A 24,926-nucleotide genomic window follows, 5' to 3' on the forward strand; every position below is an offset into this window, starting at 1 on the left:
TAATTACACAGCGACCGCGGCCCCCCACCCTGCTCCCGGCCGCCTCGCTGCCCCGGCTTTGCCTGCTGCACCCCTCCAGTACTCTTTAAATGTTGGGGGAACGGGCACGGTCACAACGCGGAGAAATAAAATAGGAGCGGTGGAAGGAGCTCAGAGGAGAGCTGGGCGAGGGATTCGCCGCCCGCCCCGTCGGGAAAGCTCAGCCGGGAGCGCAGGGGCGGCCCTGCCGGGCCCGGGGAGCCGGGCAAGGGACAGCGGGCACGGGGGGACCCCGCGGAGCTCCGACGGGCCAGGAAGGAGCGCTTAACGCACCTCCCCGCTCATGATTTTTATTTTATACTTTTCCCCCGAAATACTTTTTTTTTTCTTTCCTTCGGTATGTAAAAAGTGGAAAAAAACCAGTTTTTCCTTTCGTTGCATTTCCTTTTCTTTCCTGTTTTACTCTCTCTGCGGGATTTTCGCAGGTACCTTCCCGTCCGGCGGCCGGGCTGGTTATCTGGCAGAGCTCACTAACTGGAGCGGTGGTTGTGTTTGCTTTTCAGCTTTGCCATGCCTTCGCAGCAGAAAGAGCAGTTTAAAGCCTTTAGAGAGATTGCTAATAGATGCCAGTTCCTTGCCTTTAGATTCTCTCCCAGCCCAGGAGGATTTAGGATGGGATTGGGAGACGAGACGCCATTTCAGGCTCCAAAACACCCTGTTTTAAAATGACTGCGGGTAAGAGGATTAAAACAATAATACCCTTCTCTTCTTGAAGGTTTTTTTTTTTCCTCTCTCCCTCCTATAGAAAAGATTTCTTCTCCCAGAGCAAAACCGTTTAGACAGGAATTAAGGGAACAAGAAAGAATAAGAGGGGGGGAGAGGACCTTTTAATTTGAGCTTGATATTTTGTACAAATTCTGACCAAAAGAAAAAAAAAAAAAAAGAAGGGATCGGTCTGGGTCGGGACACCAGAAGGTTCCAAGCGCCACTTTCTTGTATTTATTTTTATTGCATATATTTATTATTATTTTTTTTTAAGCAGAGGTTATGGGGTACCAAGTGATCGTCTCGGGAAAGAGAGGGAGGGGGTGAACCCATTGAAATCTATTCCAGCCTATTCGTGCCGCTGGCCCCCAGGAGCGAGGAGAGCCCCTCGCCCCGTGTTTCCCCCGCACCCTCGAAACCATCCACCCGCTCCTGGCCGCGAAACCGATTGGGCGAAACTCGGCGCAATGATCGCCGCGATCTCTTTTCTCTTTTCGGGTGCGTTTTTCGGGGACCCGACCCCGGGCTGGCCTGGGCATCACCCCGCACAAACTCCGCGGAGTGTCCCTTCGTGCTTGTTCTGAGGTGTCCCTGCAGAGGCCACCAGCAGTGCCACCGCCCCCCGAGTGTGGCACAACGACTGATCACAACGACTTGGAGCGGGGCACGGCTGGCGACGCTTCCCAAAATTCATCGTCCCCCCTGGAATCCCCTCCTCGCCCCTCACAGCCCGGTCGGGAGCACAAACATCAGCCCTGGGGGATAAAAATCTGCCCAAAGCCGGCGAACTCTGCGGGGCTGCGGCGCTCAGAGCAGCGGGGAAGGGGCTCCGAGAGCCGGGGCTGCGCCCGTCCGGGCCGGGGCAGCGCCTCTGCTCCGTTGTTGCTGAATTGCCACAATTCCTAACCCCTGCGACCGCGATGTCACCATTGTCTCGACTCGCTGCGAGCACGGGAGATTTTGCAATGACTTCGACGGAAAAGGCTGTTTTAATTCCTGCCTTCCCCTCGAAGAAATAATAGAGAGTTTCCCCTCTGTCTTCGGAATATATTCCCGAGCTTTCCAGCGACGGGATTCCTGCCGTTTAACCAGCCCCCATCAATAAATAATTGCGTTTAATTCGGCGTTTATTCGCAGAAACGAGTAAACAGCGCGTTTAGCGCAGCTCGGAAAAGTGACCCCGGTTTGTGAGCGGGACCGATTTATCACATCTCCCCCCGCCCCGAGGTATCGATGGGGCAAAGCACCGGGGAATCGGCACCGCTCGTGCCCGGATTACAGGGGATTCTTCCCCAAAACGCGGGGGAGCGAGGGAGGGATGCGGAATGTGCAGGAGGAGGGAAGGCAGCCCCGGGGGGATCCCCCCAGGAGCATCCCCATCCACCCCGGGGCTCCTCAAACTTGTGTCTGGCACCGGCTCCGACACAAAACCCCGGCTCGGCTGGGCGAGAAATGGTTCTTTTCACCCCTGCCAAAATAATAATAACAATAATAACAATAACATCGATAATAATAATAATAATAGTAATCTGAGGAGACGAGGGTAGACACCGGCAAATTTTTCTCTGTGAGTTTTGCCTCACAGAACAAAATGAAATATGGAAATTAATAAATCCACCACCCAGACTCGATGCTGCACTTCGAGACGGGGTGGGAGGAATTTATTAGTTCGCCATGCAGCAAGGAAATTTTAAGTTTCCATGATATTAACGGTAATATTTTTGGCAAACTGTCTGGGACTTTACATGTACCAAAAAAGTCTCCTTCAAAGACAATTTTTAATGTTTTTCCTAAGTAAACCGTGAATTTCAGGCTTCCATGTACGCTCTAAGCCCCCTCACCTGCACGACGGGAAGGACAGCTGCTACTTTTAATTTGAAAAACTGATTATTTTGTGGGGGAAAAAAACCCCAAACAAAAACCTAACCAAACAACAAAATAGTGGAACGATCAGGGTATAATGCTGGAAGAAAATTGTGGTTTTCTCATTTTATTTAGAAATACATATAATTTCCCTATCTCGGGTATTGAACACACACCACTCCATCCCCATCCCTGCAGAATAATGTGTTTGCATTTGCACAGAAATCGTGGTCCTTTCCTTCAGAACAACTAAAACCAAAGCCAGGCTGGTTATGTTTTAAACAGCTAATGCATTAACTCCCTCCCTCTCTCTTTGTGGTTTCTTTTTTTGTTTGTTTGTTTGGTCGTTTGGCTTTTTTTTTTTTTCTTTTGCCCTTTTTAATTTTTTTTGGTGTGAATTTTATAATATCTCATGCCAGGATAGTAAACTGTGTTAAAGAAGTGAAATTTTAATTTTGGGCTGAATAATGAGAAATAAAGCTTTATTTTTGGAAAATGGTCAAGGAAGAAAACTCAGACCACTGACAAACCTCCTAACCCCCCCCGGATCTGTGGCAAATACAGTGCAAGACATTTCTACTTGCCTCAAATTATAATGGCAACAGGGTCTTAAAATAGCTACTTAACTAAATCAAGGCCACTTTGCTGCTTGGTTTTGTTTTGGATTGTTTTGGGGTCCCCCCTCCAATCTCTCTCTCTCTCTTTTTTCTTTTTTTTTTTTTTTTTTTTTTTTTTTTTTCCTTTTTGGTATGGGGCATCTTTTGGGGGTTTGAAATGTTCCAGACATTGTCCAGTACTTTGTCCCCGACGCCAACCGCATTCGTGTGAGACCGAAAGGGGATTAACTTGTGAACTTTTAAAAATCAGAACTTAAATGAGAGGCAAATCTAGGCCACAGCTCATTGTGGGAACCGTTTCTTAAGCAATTAAAGCGAGAAGAAATTCCTCGCAGCCTTTTTCCTTAAAGCAGCTTTCTGAAGGATTTAAGGAGGACTAGTGTCCGGTCCATCAAGAAAGATTTAAACTGCACAGTGATATAGAAAATCTCCACTTGCTCTTATTTAAAGGGGCACTATCACCATTTCCATAAGACCCTTGACATTGTTTCTTTAATCTTGTTTATAAACTTAAACAGATTTAAAAAGTTTTTTTTTTCTCTTCTCTGCCTCCTTCTTTTTTTTTTTTTTTTTTTCATGAATTCATTGAAAATATATTTGATGCAGTATTTGAAAAGAGACCAAAACAGGCTTTCAGTTGGCTCACAGTTAAGGATTTTCTGTTACTAAAAAGTCTCAAGCCACAGCTTGCTGCATTTCTCCTTTTGCTCTTGGAGGTTTGGAGGAAAGTGAGATTAGTGGGAAGAGGAATTTATATTTTTTTTTCCTCTGGGGTCAAGTATGCAATAAAAGTTTATTTCTCCCCAAATTAAGAGGACACAAAGCACCTTTCCCCCCCGAAATCGACTCAAACCTTGATGCAATATTTGTGGTTTAGCACATTTTCCTTTGGCTGAGGGTAGAATTATATTCTAAGCAGCCTCCTGTAATGTCAGGTTTCTTTCTTTTATTCCCTCCTTTCTCTTCCTTTGCCCCACTAGTGCTCCCTCCTTTAGTCCTGGCTGTTGGGGCTGGTTCCTACCCATATTTAGAGGTCAGCCACTATTTCTTACAGTTTTTTCCAATTTGAGCTACTTGACAATGTTTTCTGCGCTGCATTCAGAAAAATACCTGCTAACCTTATTCCAGAAAAACCAGTTATTCCCCTTTAAGTCTTAAAAAGAAGAAGAAGGAAAAAAAAAAGAGAGAGAGTGAACACCTTGGAGTCACCAAAGCTTTTGGTGCTTATAGCTAATTAATAGCCCTAATGATATTTTTCCAAGTCCATGAATACATTATGTTTGCAATCCAAAAAGCGTTAGCCCCATTCAAGGGTACTTCAACATCTGCTCATTTAAGGGCAATTAATCATTTTGATATATGGTTTAAAATTGACTGCTTCCAAGGGACTTTTTTTTTTTTGACAAGAATAACAAAGCAATTTGCCAGGAGCCATCTTCTGGACATGTTATTAGCAGAGCCTTCATCTTAAAGAGGGTTTAAAAAAAAATCCTCAGATTTAGGTACCTGCTTTAAAGGGAACCCAACACCTTCTCTCTGCTGCTTGCTTTCCTACGCTTCCTCCAGTTCTTCATCCAGCTTTTCATTCCTCTCTCAAGAGTTAGAGAACACTTCCATCTAGACCTAAAGTTTAAACCTGGACTGCAGAGGCATGTGAGTTTATAATTTTGCCCCTCAAGGAGAATGTGAGCTGAATATTACAAAATTCAGAGCAAGCTCATCTCCTCCTCCCATTTCTGCTCTCTCTTAATTGTGATAATAACTAGTTTTATGTTTTTGAGTTTAAAAAATGCTTCATATTCCCTCATTGGTCTCAACCTTCTCTCAAATCCAAGAAATTTTGAATTTTTTTTTTTTTTTTTTGCTATTAACTGCAGTTCGTAACTGTAATAAGCCATTCCTTAGTTTAGCCTATTTCTCAAAAAATACCTGTAAGGAATCAAATCTACCAAGAGCATTAGGTGAAAACAGCCAAAAAGATCAATTTTTTCAGCCTGTGGTTCCTGGTAAAAGTGTTAGCTGGGAGAATGTAAAGGGGAAGTCTCTCCCGTGCAGGGAATTTAAAGTATAGTTATGACAGGCAGATCTACTTATTTATTTATTCACTGAATCCCAGCTGTGTTCAGAGGCTCTGGCCAAACAGGGGGCCCTTTCCAGCCCGGGAGCTGCAGATGAAGGAGGGCATCCAGGGCAAAGGAGATAAGCAGGAAAGGTGATGAGAAAAGGCAAATAAATAGAGGAGGGATGTGCTCAGCAGAGTCCGGAGGAGAGGCCTCCCTCAGCTGAGTCCCTGCCCTCCTGGCAGAAATGGATTTCAGGGTCCATCTCCCCTTGGGGACACTTCTGCTCTGCTCTGTCACAAAGGCACAGGTGTCTCTCCTCCTGTCTTTTCACAGCCTGCCTGGAAAGAACCAGCAAAATCGAAATTTTTGTGTCAGAAGGGCTCCTCTTTAATTTAAAATGTTACTAATTTGCTTTCTGTCTGGATGCATCAAAAATTGCCTTTTTGTTCATACCTGGGTTGGATTCAGAGCCCTTTATCTGTGGCTTTATTCTGGTCTGGGGCCATCCAGTGCCCAAGCTACTCCTTATGCTCATGCAGTTTTTATTCATCAGTCTGCAGCCGATGAAATGCCATTATTGGCTTAAAAAAGGTTATGTAAATGAGTGGAGGTGATTTAAAAAACATCCCACTTCTGGAAGATTTGGGTTTTTATCAGGAATTTGAAGGCACCCTCCAAGTGACTAAGCACCCTGGAAAAAAAATCCAGCCAGGGATGAAATGTGGGTGGTTCTGAGTTGGCCCTGCTGCTGAGGTGTGTTGCAGTTGTAGTTTGGGTATGAAGCATCTCCTGTTCCTTGGGGATGGAGTGGTGGGGGCAGGTGACATCCCCCAGGCCATGTGGGGGACACAGCATGGATGGGAGGTTGGTCCATCAGCCACCACATGGCCAAAAGGACCTGGGAGCTCCTTGGCTTTTAGATCTCCTGAGAAAAATGTTCCTTCTCCCCAGTGGGGCTGCAGAAGTGACAATTTAAAGTCATTGTAGGCCCTTCACCTTTGTATTTTGCTGTATTTTTTTTCTTTTTTTTTTTTATGTTTTTGCTATATCATACAGACAAAAGGCAGGGAAGCATCTGAAAACAAGCCACTTTCCAGCCAGGCCCGCAGATGAGGAGGGCTGGAGCACAGGCTGAAGGTTCAGCCCATCTGCTGCTGCTGGAGGAGGAGCTGGGGAAGCTCCTTGTAAAGGGTGGGCAACATGGTGGGGTTTGGTGTTTTTTGGTGTCTGTCTCACCCATGGATTAATTTAGGGGAAAATAATCTCTTGGGGTTTTACTGAACCTTGGTCCAAACCTATCCACCAGGCAGCTCCACAGACATCCTTTAAAGCTTGGCTGTGCCTGGAATTTCAAGGTTCTCCACACTCAGGGGATGCAGGTTGGGATGCTGCCTCTCCTCTGGCAGGTGTATCCTGGCCAGAAAAGCCTTTCCTTGCCTGTTTGAGGGCTGAAGAGCTCTCCATTGTTATTCAGACCCTGATGGGACTCGTGGAGAGAAATGTGAATGTGGAGGAAGGCTGTGATAGGGATGTTACAGCTCCTGGAGGGCTGGAAATGTTCTCCAAGCAGAAAACAAACTTCAGGAAGTTGTTTATACTCAAGCTTGGCATGGAGAGGCTGCATTCTCCAGCTTGAGACCCTTCCCACATGAGAAGCAAAGGTGAAGTAGCAAGGCAGTGTCTCTGCTTGGGTTCCCTTTGCAGTACCCCATAATTTGGGCAGATGTCAACAGCTGGGGGATTTTTTGTTTGTTTGTTTGTTTTTGTTTTTTTTGTTTGTTTGTTTGTTTGTTTTGTTTTTTTTTTTTTTTTTTTTTTTTTTTTTTGGTTTAAGAGTGCAAGGTATATCCATAAGAGGACCTGCATCCTCTGGGAACAAATGATGCACCTGCCTGTGTGGGCGCGAGTCATGTAAGGAGTTTGGGGCAGTGAAGGTGTTTCTGACCCTGATTTTCCTTAAACCACTGCTGTATCAGCCCTCTGCTCCTTTATCTGAGGCCCAGCTCTGCTCTGGGGGTGCTTTGAATCCAGCATAATTTTCTGCTGTGGTTTATCCCCCAGAGAGCTGCTTCTCCTTGTCCCCAGGAAAGACATTACTCTTGCAGCTTGGCTGCTCCAAGTGTGCACTCAGGCTCCATTTGTACTGAGAGCTGGGTTATGCCAGCTTCCCATCCCTGAAACCAGAGTGGGGCTTTGCCATTGGCACCCAGGATTTGTCCCTCAGCAGCAGATCTTACCCAGAGCTGGATCTCCCTAACCAGAAACCCCAAATATTGGTCTCTTGGACAACGCTGAAGGCTCTGCCAGCCCTGGCAGTGAGGCTGGATGCAGCTCAGTGCTATTTTGCTGGTGCAAACCCCAAGTAATTTATTCAAAAGCAATGATATTTATCTAGATTTACATCATTTAGCACTAAGTTCAGTCCTTCGGTAACGGATGCTCAAATGCATGACTGCATTTATTTTGTCCCTACCTCTGAGCAAAATGACAGATACGTTTCCTGGGGGATAAAATCCATCTCCCAGGCACACAGCCAGGCTGGCTGTGTTTTCTGCAGCACAGATTTCAAGGGCACGAGAGGACTGGGGAAAAGGAACTTTTCCTCCCAGACCAGGAGCATGGCCCATGCCACCTCCAGCAGCATTTGTGCACCGGTGGCTCCAGCCTTGTGCTGGGTGTTGGAGCAGCTGAGGAAGTGTTCCATCCCAGTCTCCCTGCACTGGTGCCAGTTTTGGGGATGTGCTGGCTGCTGCAGGCACCAGCCAAGGCTGTGCCATCCCCTGTGCCACCCTACCTCAGTGGGTTTCTCTGAGGGGGTGGCACAGGAGGGGAGAGGAAAATGAGCCCTGCTCAGTTTTGTGTAACACATGACATGAAATATGTTAGGTAAACACCTTATTAGAAATGATTTGTCATCCCTCTGCCTCTCTCAGCTGCATGTAACTCTATCTCCAGACTATTATAGTATCAAATATATTTTACAAGAGTTTTACCTACAGGTGACTTGCTCTTTATTACTGGATGTAGGCAAAATCAATATTTTAGTAACTAGAAGATCATTTATTTTGCTTTTTGAAATATTTTTCAACAGTGGGAGAGCAGCTAAAGCCTGTGAAGCTATGATTAAGAGCCCCAAACTCTACCTTCCTTTCCTTCTATGCCTCCTAACCCATTTATTGACTTAAATAGGTAATTTCCAAACCCAGAACATCATCCTGAACAGCCACTGCCGGTGCATGGGTTTTTTTGTTTTTTTTTTTGTTTTTTCCCCCCTCTTGCAGACAGATAATTCTTTAAACTTGGATAATTTCAAGAGGGAATCAACTTAATATAAATATACCTGTCACTGGTTGAAATGGAAGCAGATTCTGGCCTTTCAATAAGGCCACTTCTGCAGTCCCACACTGGGGAGAAATCAAAAATTGCTCAGAACTGATAATGCATTCCTCCAGCTCCACAGCCCTGATGGAGTTCAGTCAGGCCAAATACCCTGGCTGCTTTTATGTGTTTATTTTACCTTCTGATTTGTTTTGAAGGTCATATGATGCAAAGAGGATGGAGGGGAAGTGCTTCTTGTTCAGGGAGGTTTGTCCCTGAGTCACAGTGCTCTGCTGCTGGCAAGTGCCCCACAAGGAAAGGAAAATGCTGCTGGGCTGGTGCACGGGAGAGAGAGGCTTCTGCCTCTTCCCCCCAGCCACAAAGGCTTTGTTATCCTTCAGGTTTGTGGCTCCTCTTGCTGCTGATAGAGCCCTTAATCAGTAAAGAAATAATCTCAGGCTGAAATGTCCGTGTGCTCCGATGCCTGGGACTTGGAGGGAACAAGTGACATTGCTCTGTCCATGGGGGTGAGGGTTGCTTGGACAAAAACTCAGACTTTAGATGCCCAAGAAACAGCTGAACATCTCTACTTTACATCAGCCTGGGCTTTTATTTACCCTCCTGTGAGCCAAGGAGAAGGGCATTCCCTGTGCAGAGGTGGGGAGGAGCAGCCAGACACCACCAAAAAGAATGATGAAAAATACCCTTCCTCCAGAGAACCATCTCTCCAAGCACCTTTCCCCCACCCTGGGATGCACTTCCCACCCATCCCACCACCTCTGGCCCCTCGCAAACTGCTGGACCCTGTCATGGGGTTATTTTGATTCACTTTGGTGTCAGCCAGCCCACCCAGGGTCCTGCTCCCATCCCTTCTCCCTTCCACCAGCAGGAGTAGGGCTTTGCTCATGGCAAAGCACAGGGAAAAGCAAAACAGAGAGATTTTTGAAGCTTTGGAGAGTTTTGCTCATCATCCCTTTGGTTTTAACAAAATTTCTCAACCAGCCATTTGGTATCAAGCGAGCAAAGGTGTTTGCTTAAAAAAGTACATATGCGCTTACTGGTGTGCTCACATTGAAACAAATGCACAAGAGTATAACCTACCATTTTCAGACTATAGCATTTATCCTCTGGAATGTCCTTTGATAAAGTCAAAGACCTTCTGATTCACTTAATTTTCCAGAAAAGTCTGATGTAGTAGTCTACTTGTGACAAGAGGGATTTTTAAGGTTTCTTTTAATTTGGTACTATCTCCTTAGTGAAATGTAATTTCCTGTTTTGGAGGGAAGAGCTCGATTCCCTTATTCATTTAAGCAAGGATACTCTTTTTTTTTTTTCATTCTGATACAGCTGCACAGGGTCACACACACTGGGGTTTGGAGGATGAGGATCCTTTAGACCCTGCAGCCCAACATGGTGCTGCATATGTAGTCACAGCTTTGCTACAAGTGCTGTGGGTATCAAGGCATGACCCCATGTCCCCCAAAATCAAGAAGGAGCTGGGGACATACATAAATCTCCAGAGGATGGAAATTAGTTGTCATTCAGGAGTTTTGCTGGATTTGAGTTGGGGTTTATTTTTTCTTGCTCCTCGTCCCTGCTTTTGAAATGATCTTGTCATGCAGGAAGGGTTGGCAAGTGCAATGCCCCTTTGTATTTTGATTTGGGTAGGGGTAAATCTCCCATATGTGTAAAACCTTAAGGTTTTGGAGGTTCTCTGTCTCCTGCCAAAACCCCCCACGGTCTCTCTTCTAATGCTTGGAAATCCTGTTGGCAGGGAAAATGAAATGCCATCATCACTTGGTGCTCGGTCTTGATTTATTTCTATTTTACTTATAGCTTCTTTTTGCAAGGCTATCATCACATGAGCCCTTTCCAGCTTGCTCTGCTTCCTACCAGAGTCAGGGCAGAGGACCTGGGTCTGGCTGATGGGGACATCTCACCCAGATTTAAGATTTAAGCATCTCCTAAAGGTGGGAAAGCTGAGGATCACCATTCCCTTACACAGCTGGCTGGTGTTTGAATAAATGAGATTCCCTCATCTCCCAGTGTGTTTGGAGCAGTGCTGTGGCTTCTTTTCACCAGCTTTGCTGATGGTGGTCCAAGTTTCACTCAGGGGAAATGCAAGTTTCACTCAGGACAAATGCTGCCCAAGCCCTGGTGAGGCCTTGCCTTCCCCTCACTCTTCTCCTGCAATCTCCACTGAATTTTGGCCATTTTGTGGCAGGAGCCGGGGAGGCTGAGGCAGCCTCACCCCCTGTGCCCCAGCACCCACCGTTCCCACTGCAGGTCTGGCCATCTCGCATTCACAACGTGTCCAGCAAAGTTTGTTTCAGGGGGTTTAAACTTCAGATTTGTGTGACCAAGGAATTCCCAGTTCTGTTGCATGTGCTCCCCTGTCTCTCCCTCTCCCCCCTGTCTTTCTCTTGGCTGTGAAACAGCACAAGGAGACTCTTTGTATGCTCCTAATCCTGAAGCAACACAGCTTTAGCAACATCCAGGGATAAAAGCACCATCAAACCACAACTTTATGGGGGCAAATCTCCTCTAATCCCTCGCTTTAGCTAAACAAAGCTTCTTGCCCTAATCCGCTATCGCTTTAAAAAAAAAAAAGCTCAGATTTTGTTTTTAGTAAGAAGATGATCCAAAGGACTAATTTTAAGAGAGACTAACCAACTCTGACAGCTTTTAAAATAGACGACAAGAAAATAGATGCAAACTTTCCTCTCAATTCAAGGGTTTTCAGGCTATGCAATAAGAAAAATATCCAGGGTTTAACTGCTTTCCTTTAAGCTCACTTTTATTGTATTAAATGCTCTGGCCAACTCAGATTCAAATCACCAGGCCCAAATGCCATTTGATCTTTAAAGAGAGAGTTAAAAGTGTGCATATTATTCCCAGGAAGGCAGTCCAAGGAAAATCAATTATCATAAACAAGGATTATATTACACACACGGTCAATATGGAAAAACAAACACGATGATGATAATGGGCCAAGGAAGTGGCTCACATCTGAGGCCACTTTGACTGCATTAAAGATAGTTCTTTATTAATTTCAGGATGGTTGTGTGCAAGTATGGTAATGAGGAGAAGTCAAGCTCTTAAACAGTCAGGCCAAGCTTTCACTCCAGACATGAACCAAGTGTTGAATTTTCCTTCCTTTTAAAATTTATTTTGCTTGTGGGATGTAGAAGTGTTACAGTTTGACTTGGGGGCTCAGCGTGTGTGTGGCTTAGTGCTGCTTGGCTTCAGCTGTGGGAAAATGCTGGGCTTGGAGGAATCAGGGGTTAGTGTTCTGGTTCCATGGGGACCCTGCTGGTCTGAGCCCCTGCAGTGAGCAGGTGCCTGTCTCACTCCCATCGTGTCCCCTGGTGCCGCAGGAAGCCAGCTAAACCCATTGGTTTCTTCCCCTGGCTTATATCTCAGCACTCACTGTGAGGAATTTTCATTATCCATCAGCACCTAGTCTGACATTCAGCATTCTGCCTGCAGGATGAGGAGGATGAAGAGTGGGGTCGTTGCAGCATTGTGGTTTCATCCTTACTCAAAATCTGTACCCATGTTTTTCCAACACGTTTGATGCATCCTGACCACCTTGCTGATGTGAGGAGGGGGATGCTAGCAGGTCTCAGTTCCCTCAGCACACCTGGCTGGGAAGGGATGGAAACCAACCCATCTACTCCCACGCTTGTGACCTTGCCCCAAACTGGGGATGGGACCTTTCCTTGTCACAGATCCTCCCTACAAGCTGGCTGGGGAGCAGCACAAAAACCCAAAAAACCATTTCTGTCCCCAGGGGAGTTCCAACGCTTTGAAATATGCTTTGATGCAAATACCACTGGGAAGTCAAAACTATCTGGGGATAATTTTGGCGTTCTGACATCACAGGATGTGAGCAAACACCAAATACAGCACAAACATGGTATTCAATAAAACTGAAGCTGTAGGAATATTTTGACAGGGCATAAACATAAGCTAAACAAAGTGAGGAAACTCTCCACCGTGTGGAAACTTGCTGAAATGAAGCAGTTTTGATGCTCAGTGTGCAGAGGAACTCTGGGCAGATTCCTTGGATGTTCTCCCATTATGGGAGGGTGTTGAGAATGACATCTATTTGCCACATGTCGTGTGATTGCAGTCAGATGGGGAACGGCTCTGTCTGACTCCTTGGGAACATTCCCCATAAATCCAGCTCATGGGGGAGCCCCAAGCCCCTTCTTGCTGCAGATCAGCCCAGCCTGCACCAGTGGCTGTGGATCCCCCTTTGAGGGAAGCCACTGATGGTCTCCCAGGTGTTCCACCTGGTCCCATGCTGGCACTGCCCCCGCTGGCTGCACTTGACTCCCCGTGCAGCTGTGACAGGAACGTGTTTCCCGAGGCCCTTGCCTGCCCAGGAGCTTTGTCCTCGGCCACAGGAACGTGTATAATCTTTGGCTAAGCTCCCCCAGGACCCCCAGCCTGGCTCTGCTCAGCCACACTGAAAGGGCCCTTTTGAAGCCCAGCCAGCATCGCGGGGTGTGTTTGCCCTCGCGCGGCACATGAAACCAGCAAACACCATTTCTGGGCTGAAACCTCAAAGCCCACATCCTTTCAGCCTTCAAGTTTCCCTTTCTCATTGACCTGTGCCCAGAAGTGACTCCTGATTTGAATAGCAAATAGCGGCTGTCTTCCCCTCCACAGCTAAGCTGATTTCTTTTCTTCCTCCCAAAGCAAGGTGGGAGCTTTTCACTTCCCTCCTTAGAGTGGCTGAGGGGAAGGGAAGGGAAGGGAAGGGAAGGGAAGGGAAGGGAAGGGAAGGGAAGGGAAGGGAAGGGAAGGGAAGGGAAGGGAAGGGAAGGGAAGGGAAGGGAAGGGAAGGGAAGGGAAGGGAAGGGAAGGGAAGGGAAGGGAAGGGAAGGGAAGGGAAGGGAAGGGAAGGGAAGGGAAGGGAAGGGAAGGGAAGGGAAGCAGCAGAGTTGGTGGGTGCTGAGTGCAGCCCCCATCCTGCTCGTGCAAAGAGCTTTTGTTTGACCTGTTTTCCCCTCTGGAGGCTCAGGCAGCAGTGGTTTTCCACCAGATGATCATGACCCTGCAGAAGTGTTGTGGCACAGTTGGGATTTTTGGAAGCAGCCTTTGGTGTGGCCAGCTTGGGTCTGGACTGCTCAGGAACAGACTGATTTCATAGCACCTTGTGTCACCTGCTGATGTGTTCTACGTTCACAAAATACATGGAATGGGGAAGTCCCAGTGGAGGAGAAGGACGATCAGCAGGAAACTTTAACCCTTTGAACCTCAGAACACAGTCAGAGTGAAAGTACACCCCTACCCTGTCGCAGCCCCACGCTGCAGAACAGGAATGAGACAGTGGGCTGGGTCTTGTAGCCCACGGCCAGGCTCAGGAGATCAAATGTCAGGTGGGACAAAGCTTTTGAAATGTACTAATTTGATTTTATTACTCCCCAGTATTCTTCTCCTCCCTGCTGGCCTTTGGAAAAACTGATTTTCACAAGGCCTGGAGGATGCAGCCCTGGGGCTGGGGACTCTGCCTTTCCCAAAACAGCCACGGGGAGCTGGCAGGTAAAGGGGGCTCTAAAGAGCTCTGCTGTGGAGGTAATGGGATGTTTTCTGTCCCTCTGATGGGGCAGCCTGGGAGAGTTTCCACAGGTCACTGGCACTTTGCCTTTTCAGTGCTCTTCCACTGGAGCAGGACAATGGGGAAAGGCGCCTTCATTTGCTTTTGTGCTAATGAAGTCAAACAAGCATCAGGGAATTTGCATTGGGGATCTGTATTAGGGGTTTGATCTGTATTTAAAAAAAAAAAAAAAAAAAAAAAAAAAAGTTCTTTGGGTAAAGCTTATCCCAAAAAGCATCTGGTAAGCTGAGGGCATCTCCTTTGTTTTCAAAAGTTGGGTAGTGACTGGGAGTGGGGAGCATTTTTCCCCTAGATTTAGATTTGAATCTATATTTTTCCTTTGTTCAAGGGGGAAGTGATGGGATGTGGGAATACCCAGTTTGATCTCAATGCTGGTAATCAATCTGTTAGCTGAAAAGAAAGTTGCAAAAGCCTGCAGCCTGGTGAGCAACCCCATTTGTTCTCCATCCCTAAATCTCCAGGTCCAGGAGTCATGTGATGGTGCTAGACTCTTCACTTTGGCTTTTAATCAAGCTGCAGGAAGGGACCTATGTATCATTTCAAAAGCCTGAAAACCAGAAAGGAAATGTGTGACATTATGCTTTATTTTTCTTTTTTTATGCTTTATTTTTCTTTTTTATCTCTTGACTTTAAAGCCCAAGCTATGGACAAGGGCACTGAACAACCTGGTGGGAACGTTTTGAGGCTTAATGCAATTATTCAGCATGATATTGTGTACGATTGTAAAATCCTCTTCTTTGTTGTCTAGATGAACCCACCTGAAATCTGTGGAGTTCACTGTACTGGTGCTACTGTGATATCACTTCTGCTTTTCACCCTAAAAAATTGACTGGGAGCTGACTTTCAGCTCCAGGTTTTGAATCTGCAGCCTGGAGCATCCAGCTCTCTCCTTCAGACTTTTCTACTTTCTATTGCTTTTCTTAACACTGGATGTGAATAGCTCATAAAACCCCCCTGCAAACAGCAAGCAGGCAGCAAACCCAAACATGTCCCCATTGCAGCAAATGCTGGAAGAAATAAATTCAGCTGAAAAATCCCTGTCTTGGTTTTTTGTTATATTTCTTTCTCTTGGATAAGGCAAAAGAAGGGGGAAAAATTAAAATCCCTTGGTTGCAAAAATGCCTTCAGTCAAGTTCTCTCTCTTACTGACAGCTCAGTTCCAGCTACAGAAGTCTTAATGATATTTTGCCCATAATGCCGAGAGAAGCAAGAAAGCCCCTTCAGACACCGGCAGCTTTCACAGAGTGGAGCAGTAAGAAGACAGCTGAAATGTATCTTTGAACCCAGGCAGGCAAAACTGGTTTGCTGTGGTGTTCCCTTCGTGCTCCTGCTGCCCACATCCATGTCCCCAGGCTGGCCCAGCAGTGCTGGTGGCACCTGAGGGCTGTCCCCACACTGTGGAGGGCTGGGTGCCACCAGGTGCTCCTCTGTCTGAGCTGTCTCCTTCTCCTGGCCTGGAGGTGCTGTAGGACACAGTGGGTGCTGCCTTTGGCCTTTTTAATTGTGAGGTTGTGCAGGTGTCCCGTGGCTGCAGAGCTCAGCCTGGTCACCCCAAAAACACGTGCTTCCAAAGGTTCCTGTCACAGACATCTTTTATGAAAATTCCTTTCCTTAGGGTCTTTCCTCCTGAGAAGCTGAGGGGCCTCAGGAACAAAATGTAAACAATGGTTATCTGCTGCTGTGGAATGCAAGAGGTGGATCTGTGATTGGTCTCATGTTGGATGTTTGTAATTAATGGCCAATCACAGTCAGCTGGCTTGGACAGAGAGCGGAGCCACAAACCTTTGTTATCATTCTTTCCTATTCTATTCTTAGCTAGCCTTCTGATGAAATCTTTTCTTCTATTCTTTTAGTATAGCTTTAATGTAATATATATCACAAAATAATAAATCAGGCCTTCTGAAACATGGAGTCAGATCCTCGTTTCTTCCCTCATCCAAGAACCCCTGTGAGCACCATCACAGGTTCCCGTGGAGGAAAGCAGCTGAACTTCTCCTGGCCATAAAATGGTCACCAGTGCCTGTCTCAGTGAGCTGTGGCACCTCTGAGCACTGGTTTGTGTTAAACTGAGGTTGAGCTAAGGGAGAGGTGGCTGCTCTCCCCTCAGGTGTGGGTCTTCCAGGGCCTCCAGCTCCCCTCTGCTCCTGGTGCACTTAGGCTGGATATTAGAAAAGAGTTCCTCACCCAGAGTGTGGCTGGGCACTGTAATAGAGAAGTGGTCACAGCACCAGGCCTGACAGAGGTCAGGAAGGGTTTGGGCATCGCTCTTGGCCACATGGTGTGACTTGGGGATGGTCCTGTGCTGGTCTCCATCCTGGAGGGTCCCTTCCCACCCAGCATATTCTGTGACTCTGTGATCTCCTGCCCCAGAGCTCCGGCCAACCCTCAGTGGTTGTGTCTGCCAAAAGAGGCTGATGTCACGCCCCTGATTTTGGACCTGTACTCCTTTTCTTCTGCTGCTGGCACCAAACTTCCTCATGGTGCCCCTGTCCTTGGAGCAACCCCAGGGTAATATGGTATTGTCTTTGTGGGGACAAAGGGCTTGGCTGTGCAGACTGTGCTCCCTCCTGTACCTCTGCCTGAAGAGGCTCTCAGGCCTCTGTGTCTCTCCCTTTCTTGTGTCCTTCCCAGGACTGAAGGCAACACCAAGCCACCTGGAAAAGGTGATACCAGGTGATGGTATCCCTGATGCCAGCCCTGATGCTGCTGGGCTTTGTCTCACCCCTCCTGGGTTTTGACTCCTCTGGATGCTCTGTCCGGAGCACAGCCACACAGGAGAAGCCCCAGGCTGAAGAGGAGAGCGTTGTACTTGCAAGGCTTTGAGTGCTCACTAAAAGTAATTTTCAAAACTGATCTTTTACCCCTTAATCAAAGTCTTTATCCATATGTTATGGTTGCCCTCAGTTGCCCTTCCTGCCCTTGGGCTGGAACCATTTGCAGATCTCTCCTGGCTATTGGCTGATCCTAAGTAATAAGCACTAATATTTGAGCTTCAAAATCACTTGCAAAGTTGCAGTCTGGTAAAGCCATCTGGTTGAAATCTGTCAGTATTTATTATCCACTGGAAGTTTCTCTTCGGACAGCTCTGATGCTGCCTTTCATTATCATGGAAAGCTGATCATATTAAACTAATTACAGGGAATGGCTGATGACAAGTTGCTCTTTAATCTGCTATATATTTTTTTTTTTTGATCAGAATTAAGGTCATTCTCCAAGACCTTGATTTTTGGAAACTCCCTGGCAGCAGTTTTTAGCTGGGTTAAAATATTTACAAATCTGCATATCTTCTGTTGCTCCCGTTAGGAATGAATAAGCAGGGATTTGTTAGTGGGGCTGCAATTCCCCATTGTTTTAGAAGGTACTAAGTGCTGTTCCCATGTGCTGCTTGCACCACGTGGGGTGGATAAGAGAGGCTTTAACTCATTCAAGCTTGCCAAGTCAATTTTTCTTAGGCAATGTTAGGTTGTCTTTAAATCAACATAATCTGTTTCCCATCCCTAGAGTTGGACAAACCACAGTAATGCCAGTCTGGACTGTAAATTCTTCTCCACTGTGAAGAGAGAGCAGCCTTTGAGCAGGATGGTCCCTGCCTGAGTTCTTGCAGATGGGGCAGCTTGCTGGGCCAGCTCAGAGCATCTCCTGAACAGGAGGTTTGTGACCTTGCAGGAATTGCAAAATGGGTTGGAGTGGGCTCCTGTGAGACCTGTGGATGGCTCAGGCTCTGCCTCCCTGGTCTGCTTGCTGGTGGTTGTGTGTGGGATGATGTGCCTGCTGCCTGCCTTACCTTCCTTGGAGTTAAAGTCAGTCCCTTGTGGGGAGGCAGGGGGGAAGTCTAGGCATGTAGAATCCATTTTCTTTGGATAACGCTGTTTGTAGGTTGTTAACTGTCTATGTCCAAAGTTTGGAGGGTGGGTCTATCCCTCTCTATGGATTTCAACAGTGTAATGTTACTACATCTGCTCCCAGCCTGCTGTGAGACCTGGGCAGCAGCTCCTCTGCCATGGCACTTCACCTCCCCACCTGCCTCTTCCCTCCCATGTGGATTTACAGGAGAGGAAGGTTTTGGTTCTGAATGTTTACACAGCCTGGCGAGGACACAGCTTTCCAATTACCTCCATACTCCACAAATTGCTTTCCTGTAATATGATGTAATTTACAGCTTGAGCCCACTGCCAGGTCCCTGGGATGTAACTTGGTATGGCTGCCTCCATCCATGCAAACAGGAGCAACTGGAGTCCTTCCCTTAGGGCTTACTCAAATACACTATATTTAATAAGAGTTAATCCCTTTAACACAGTTGCTGGCCTTGCCTTTTAAAATTGGATTAAGACTGATGCACTATAGAGAGTTTTTAATGCCAATGAACCCAACCTGTTCTAGAAAATGGAAGTTGTAAACATGGTATGGATTCTAAGATCAGTCTAACCTTAGGAATTGGCCTTGGGAAAGGCTGCACAAAGGCCTTTTTCACACCTTTAACTCTGCAGGACCTGAAGGCAAATCTGTGGATAGATGAGCAAGGCTTTGAGGAGTTCAGCTGATTCTCTGCTGCTCTCTCACAGGCACAATTAAATGGCAGCAAGGCAGAGAAAGCACTTCGAGGAGGAAAAGCACCAGGATTAGGAGACCAGAGAAGCCAAGCCCTAAAAGTGACCTTAAAACTGAGTAAAACTGATGCAGATCTGAATTATTGCTGGATCAGAAAAGTGAAAAAATACACAGTGTGTGTATGATTGACAAAGGGTTGTAACATCTGTGGGCTAAAAAGAGCTGTCAAAGAAATAGCTCTCATTCTCCTAGAAATGTCTTTGAGAAAAAATGCTAAGCTACATGCTTCTGAGTTACTTTTCTGAAAAGTTTATATATCCTTTTTATCCCATATTTGGGGGCAAAGTATTTTACCTATAAATTTTAAATGTAAGTTATGGATTCATGTTTGAGCTTGGAGGCAGAAATAAGGGCTTAGCCCTTACTTTTCACCAGGGCTGGTTGCTTGAACTCTTAATTTACTCCTCTCCACAGCACTGAAGCTTTTCATCTTATCTCTTTTTTCAGAGCAATGAGGATAAAGAACCACATGTGGATGGTGTCTGTGCTGGATCTCAGGTGCAAATGGAGCAGGATGGAATCTGTCCCATGGACAACACCTGGAATGCACCACACAGTCAGGACTCCTTCACGGCACTGAGCAAGGCTGGCATGGACTGCCAGGCCTTGATTTCATTCATTTCCTCCATACCTTTCATGCTTTTTAAAATATCTTTCACTTTCTGAAGGGGAAAGAGGTGTTTGCTTAGCCTCCTCTGTTTGCCCCGTCATTTGTAGTGTGGAGCCATAAAATTAAACCCAGGTCATCTTTATCCTGTTGATAGGCACTGCCAGTCTCACATCCCTTTTCCTAAATGAAAGGGACAGTTCACTCACACAAGGAATTGCAGACTGCAGTGGTATTTGGATGGGAGGGAAAAAAGAAAAAAAAAAGGAATAAACAGACCTGGGGAACTCCATTTTGACATAAAAAACAACATGATGGATAGTCCACAGTGACCACTGGCTCTAGTGGCTGGAGGACAAGGAAAAAAATAAAGGCAAGCAAAAAAAGGGAAAAAAAAAAAAAAGCCAGGACAAGCAATCTGCAACCAGCCTAGGAAGATTACTGCCATAAAAGCAATGCTGGAAGGGGCTAGTTATCAAGTGGAAAACAAGAAAGTACAACTTGCTCCCCAGCCACCAGATTTAGGGGACTCTGGTTGGAAGGTTCATACTCTGGTGGGCCATTAGAGCAGAAACAGAAATGGATGCAGTAATCCAGAACATATTGAGTCTCTAGGTTGCCATGAAATATAATGCAGGGAGAAATGAATTATTTTCCAAGGGAAGCTGTAGAAAGCACATATATAGACTTTTTTTTATTGGGACTGTGTTATCAACAGTCTCTCTTAATAGTCGAAAACAGCTTCTTATGTTTTTTATGGAGTTTTAAAGATCCCTCTGGACGTGTCTGGAGGGGCTGGATGGGGGGACCTTCAGGAGGAGGGAGCAGGGGAAGAGGAGAAAGGAAGGAAGTGCTGTAAGAGTGAGCACAGGGCTGATTTCCTTGTGCTGTGTCAGCATCTGGGTGTGGTGCTGCATTTTGCTGATTTTGCCTCCTTCCTTGCCCAGAAACACATCTATGCTGGCTCTGGGTGTTTTCCTTTGCAAGAAGGGGAACCAACACATCTCCAAAAATTAGATGGAAGTTAAAAAAAGTGATTTAATGGTGTTTTCATCCAACCTGGAGCACCTGCAGGGGATGGTAGAAAGACAGCTGGAACAGCCCATGGAGAACTAAACTCCTCGTGGTTTTGTTGGTTCAGGATCATCTTGTTCTCCTAAGCCCACATTTAAAGAACAAAAGAATCTTGTCAAATCCCTCTCATGACATTGATGGGACTTTAAATGTTTGGAAGTCAGATCTAAGAGGTTTTGATGGTTTTTTCCATGCACAAAGAGCGGTTTTATACTTTTAACACCTGCATCCACTTGTAATACTAACTTCTGGTGAAAGAGCTGCTGCTGGTGACATGAAGTTGTCACAAAATGAATCTTGAGATTATGAAAATAATGTGTAGTAAGGTCTCTTTTGCCCTGCCACCTGACTTTGAGGCCCTGTCATGTTTTGCAAGGCTTTTTGGCAACTACAGGTAAAACAAAGAGGAAAGGGAAAGGGAAGGGACAAGAAATGGGTAGATGCCAAGCAAGCTGAATTGTCTGTTTCACAGGAGCTGAGGTTTGAAGAGATCAGAGCCAAGGACTCAAATCATGAGGGCTCATAGCAGAGATTTTTAGTCACAGCAGAGTCCTTCCAAGGAAAAAACCTCTGAGTTCCCATGACGGACAGAGCACACAAAAGCATGAAAATCATTTTGCTTTGCAATAGCCTGCCTGTGTCTGGAATTGGGAAGCTGCCTCCAGAAGCAGCCTCTGAAATGTAAAGACTGCTGCATGCAGGAACCAATCTATCAGCCAGGAGTGCAGGGATATTGTCCTCAAAACATAAAGTTGGACTACTTGGAGTAAGAGATAAAAAATTTAAAAGAAAAAAGAATGATCAGTCTAAAACTCCAAAATTTCTTGAAAAAATGAATTATCTTGGATAGAAAATTTGATTGATGCTCTCTGTCTGACCACTTAACACCCCTGTGCTTTTTTTCTCCCTGTAACTCCACAAAGCCGTTCAGCAGAAGAGCTCATAGCTGCAGTTTTTACTGTTTCAATATTTTTTAAACTGCCTGTCTTATTAGATTCCTTAAAGTTTAGCTGATGATATCTATCTATCTATCTATCTATCTATCTATCTATCTATCTATCTATCTATCTATCTATCTATCCAATAGATATCAAAGAATATGGCAGGACAGTAAATAGAGTCTCATTCCACTGCTGCCTGGGGAGATGCTGGTGGCAGGATGGACTAATATATACAAAGTGAATTCTGCACCAAGTACTGACCAAAATAATTTCAAAGACCCAGACCCAGTGATTTGGCACAGTGTGCAGTCTAAATTACCTTTTTTTTTTAAAGATGCAGAGAGGTGCTTATCTCAGATTAGCATTCACCCTTTGGGTTGTATCCCTGCCAGAAGAGGGATTCCTGCCCCAAGAGCCAGGGGGTGGATGGGGGCCCTGGCACAATCCCACTGGGAGCTGTGGGATGTGGATGCTGCAGTGGGTGCCTAAACAGGCACAATTCCTTCAGAGGAGGGGGCTGCTCCAGCTGCTGGGGCAGAGATCCCGGCGTGCCACGTGCTGGAATTTCTTTCTTGCTGTGCCAGTTTCCAGGTCTTGTGGGAGCATTTGGGGTGGTGATGGGGGCAGATTGGCACAGATTTATATGCCAGCCTTGTCTCCAGCTCTGGCTCTGCTGTTCCGCCTGGGCTTCCTTCATTTAGAGCCCTTTGTTAGCAAATGTAATGGATATTGCCCTGGGAGCCGTTCTCAATTGCTCGTGACAACGCAAGAAACAATTAGGCAAAGCATATTTTTGTTTATATCCTCACTGCCTCCTTTCCTAGGAGAGATTTAGAGATCCCTGGCTGGTTGGGTTAATAAAATGTTGCTCAGTCTGAATCTCACAGCTTGGGTTGGGGTTATGGCTCCCCCCGAGCTGCATAGGGGTGGGAGGAGTAAGGTAAGGGGAGAAACAGGAACATAAAATAACAAAATGAGTGGAAAAGCAGAGAGTTTAATTTTTCGTTTTCTTCAAAAAGGTTTCCAAATCTGCCCTGGGGGTGGTTTGTAGGCTGGTATTGTTCTACTGAGAAAAACCTGCGTGGGGCACTTTAAAATGTGCCCTGCTTGGACCTGGGACTGGAATTCACATTTCAGTGCTTGTGGCTGGTCTGGCAGAGCTCCTTGGCAGATGATCCAGGCAAGGGTGGAAAAAGAGGTGGTGTTGGAGGAAGGGATGGCAATGCTGCAGAATGGTGATGCTCAGGGAGCCTCATGGCTTGGGCTGTCCATCCCAAGCTGGGCTGAATGTGAATGCAATGGGATGTGCCTGGACATGGGATCCTGGTCCTGTGTGTGTTGAGGAGATACAGAAAGGGATTGAGAGGCAGAAGGAATCCTTCTGCCTCTCTTGCTCCCCTGAGGGATTCTGATGATGGGTGTGAGGTACCTTGGGTGTTCTGGGCTAGAAAAGTGTGCTCTCAGCTCAGGGACCCACCTGGAAATGATGTCAGGCAGGTCCTAAACCCAGTGGGAACAAAGCCAAGGGAGAGCCCAAGAGGGAGAGGGGCTGATGAATGGGAGGAAGGGGAGAAAATCCCACCCATTCTTAGGGAGAGAGGTGACAGGAGGTGACAGAGCCCTGACAGCACCATGAGCAGTGGGGTGTGAGTCCATGACTGAGTGTAAGGACAGGCTCTGTGTGAAGATGTCTGAGAACGGGATCCCAGAAGTTGCTGGGGCTTACCACAGAGGACAAGAAGCAGGAATTGCTGTCACATGTGCTGTGGTGACACCAGGCTTGAACTGATCAGGCTGATCCCTCCATCCTTCAGACTCATCTCTGCTGGATGTCACTGGTGGCCTATCTCCTTCAAAGCAGCCCAAATGAAGTGGAGTCGTCCTTTGGGAAGAGGGCTCTCCATCTAGCTGCGTTTGGACCCTGCCTATAGACAAAACCCCAGCCAGGAGCAGTGAAAATGCTGCTGCTCTGTGCAGGCAGAGGCAGGGCAGCCCATCGGGGAGGGCAGCCCCTTCATCAGCTTAACAACCCCACAATCTGCATGCAAACAAGGGCGGGAGGGGGGTGCATTCATCGGGCAGAAAGGGCCGGGAGATGCTCGCAGCACATGGCTTGTCCTTGGGAAATTGTAGCCCGAGGATAACACAGCGTTCGGACCTTCATCTGGCACAGGGAATAAACTGGAAGCTGCCTGCCCCAGTCATTTCAAATAAATCTCAGTTACTGATACAAAAGGCTCTCAGGGGGTCATTGATAAACCTCAGTGTGAAACCCAAACAGCACAGCTACCTCCTGGTGGGGAAGGAGCAGGTTTAGAATGGGTTAATTAGAAAGATAATGAGCTAACAAGGCTTCATTTTTGTTCAGTGGCTCAATGAGGAATTCATTAGAAAGGCTTAATCTAACTGAACAATCCCAGGGCTTAGAGAGATTGCCCATTGATTGCCAGCCCAAACTGTTTATTTACAGGTTTTTGCTGGCTGAAAGGTCTCATTCCTTTATTTCTAAGGCCATAAGGATGCTGTGCACCCAGCAAAAAGCAGCAGCAATAAAAATCTGGCAGTAAAGCCAGGAGGGAAGGAGAAAGGCATCAATGATCCCAGTAACACCAACCATGCAATTTTGGTGTGTTCCCCCAGCTAAAGATGAGGGCAGGGGAGTTTGTATATAGGGTTTGGGTGCCACTGGAAAGAGAGGAGAATTGAAACATTGAGAGGGAAAAAAATGGAGCACAAACATCATGTGAGTGGGGAGAGGGGCTGGAGCTGATCCCTCCAGGCTTTTCTATTTCTCACTTCATATCATAAAATGGATGTCATTTTGCAAGTCTTTTTTAAGGGTTTTCAAACACCCTGGGGAACCTTCTCATCTTGGGAGTGTGAGGTGCCTCCACAGGGTCAGGGAGAAGCCAGGAATGTGCCACTGGAGGAAATCTCCTAATTAAATCTCTGCAGACAAATCCCCATTCCCCTCGGCCCTCTAGCAGCTCCATTCTCTCCCTGCCCTTATGGGAGGAATGGGAATTTGCAGGGGCAGAGGGCTGGGCACCTTTCCCACCACGGGACAGGAGTCCCCAGCACACCAGGCACCAGTGAGGTTCTCTGCAGCCCCTCCTGTTCAGTTTGTAAAAACATAAAAACGTGCCTCGTGTTTGTACAAACTGAATTGATGCTGGGCTGGGCTGCGCAGACATCCCAGCAGGATTCTCTGGCTGACATCAGCTGCTGATGGTGCCTCTCTCCTGAGAACTGGCAGGTTGGTAGCATTTCATGCCAAAAACCCCTGTTAATGCACTGCTTTGGCAATCTGGCTGTTTTGGAGATTTTTCCTTCACAGTTATGCTGGGTTGTTGGTTTTTTGTTTTGTTTTTCCACATGGAAGCAAAGCTGTGTGTTCTTCTGCTGGAGACCAAACCAATTTGTTTCATGTCCAGGAATCCTGGACCAGAACTTCATGAGTTT

At 46.5% G+C, this 24,926-nt stretch overlaps 1 protein-coding gene across 1 annotated transcript in view; it reads left to right on the top strand.

The window, feature by feature from the left end:
- Positions 1-24,926, top strand: part of LOC132077109 (cytochrome b-c1 complex subunit 6, mitochondrial) — a 202,379-nt gene that overhangs the window by 100,898 nt on the left and 76,555 nt on the right. The gene's annotated exons all lie outside the window — the stretch shown is intronic.

This window comes from Ammospiza nelsoni, chromosome 9, assembly GCF_027579445.1.
Source record: "Ammospiza nelsoni isolate bAmmNel1 chromosome 9, bAmmNel1.pri, whole genome shotgun sequence".
NCBI classification, from domain to species: Eukaryota; Metazoa; Chordata; class Aves; order Passeriformes; family Passerellidae; genus Ammospiza; species Ammospiza nelsoni.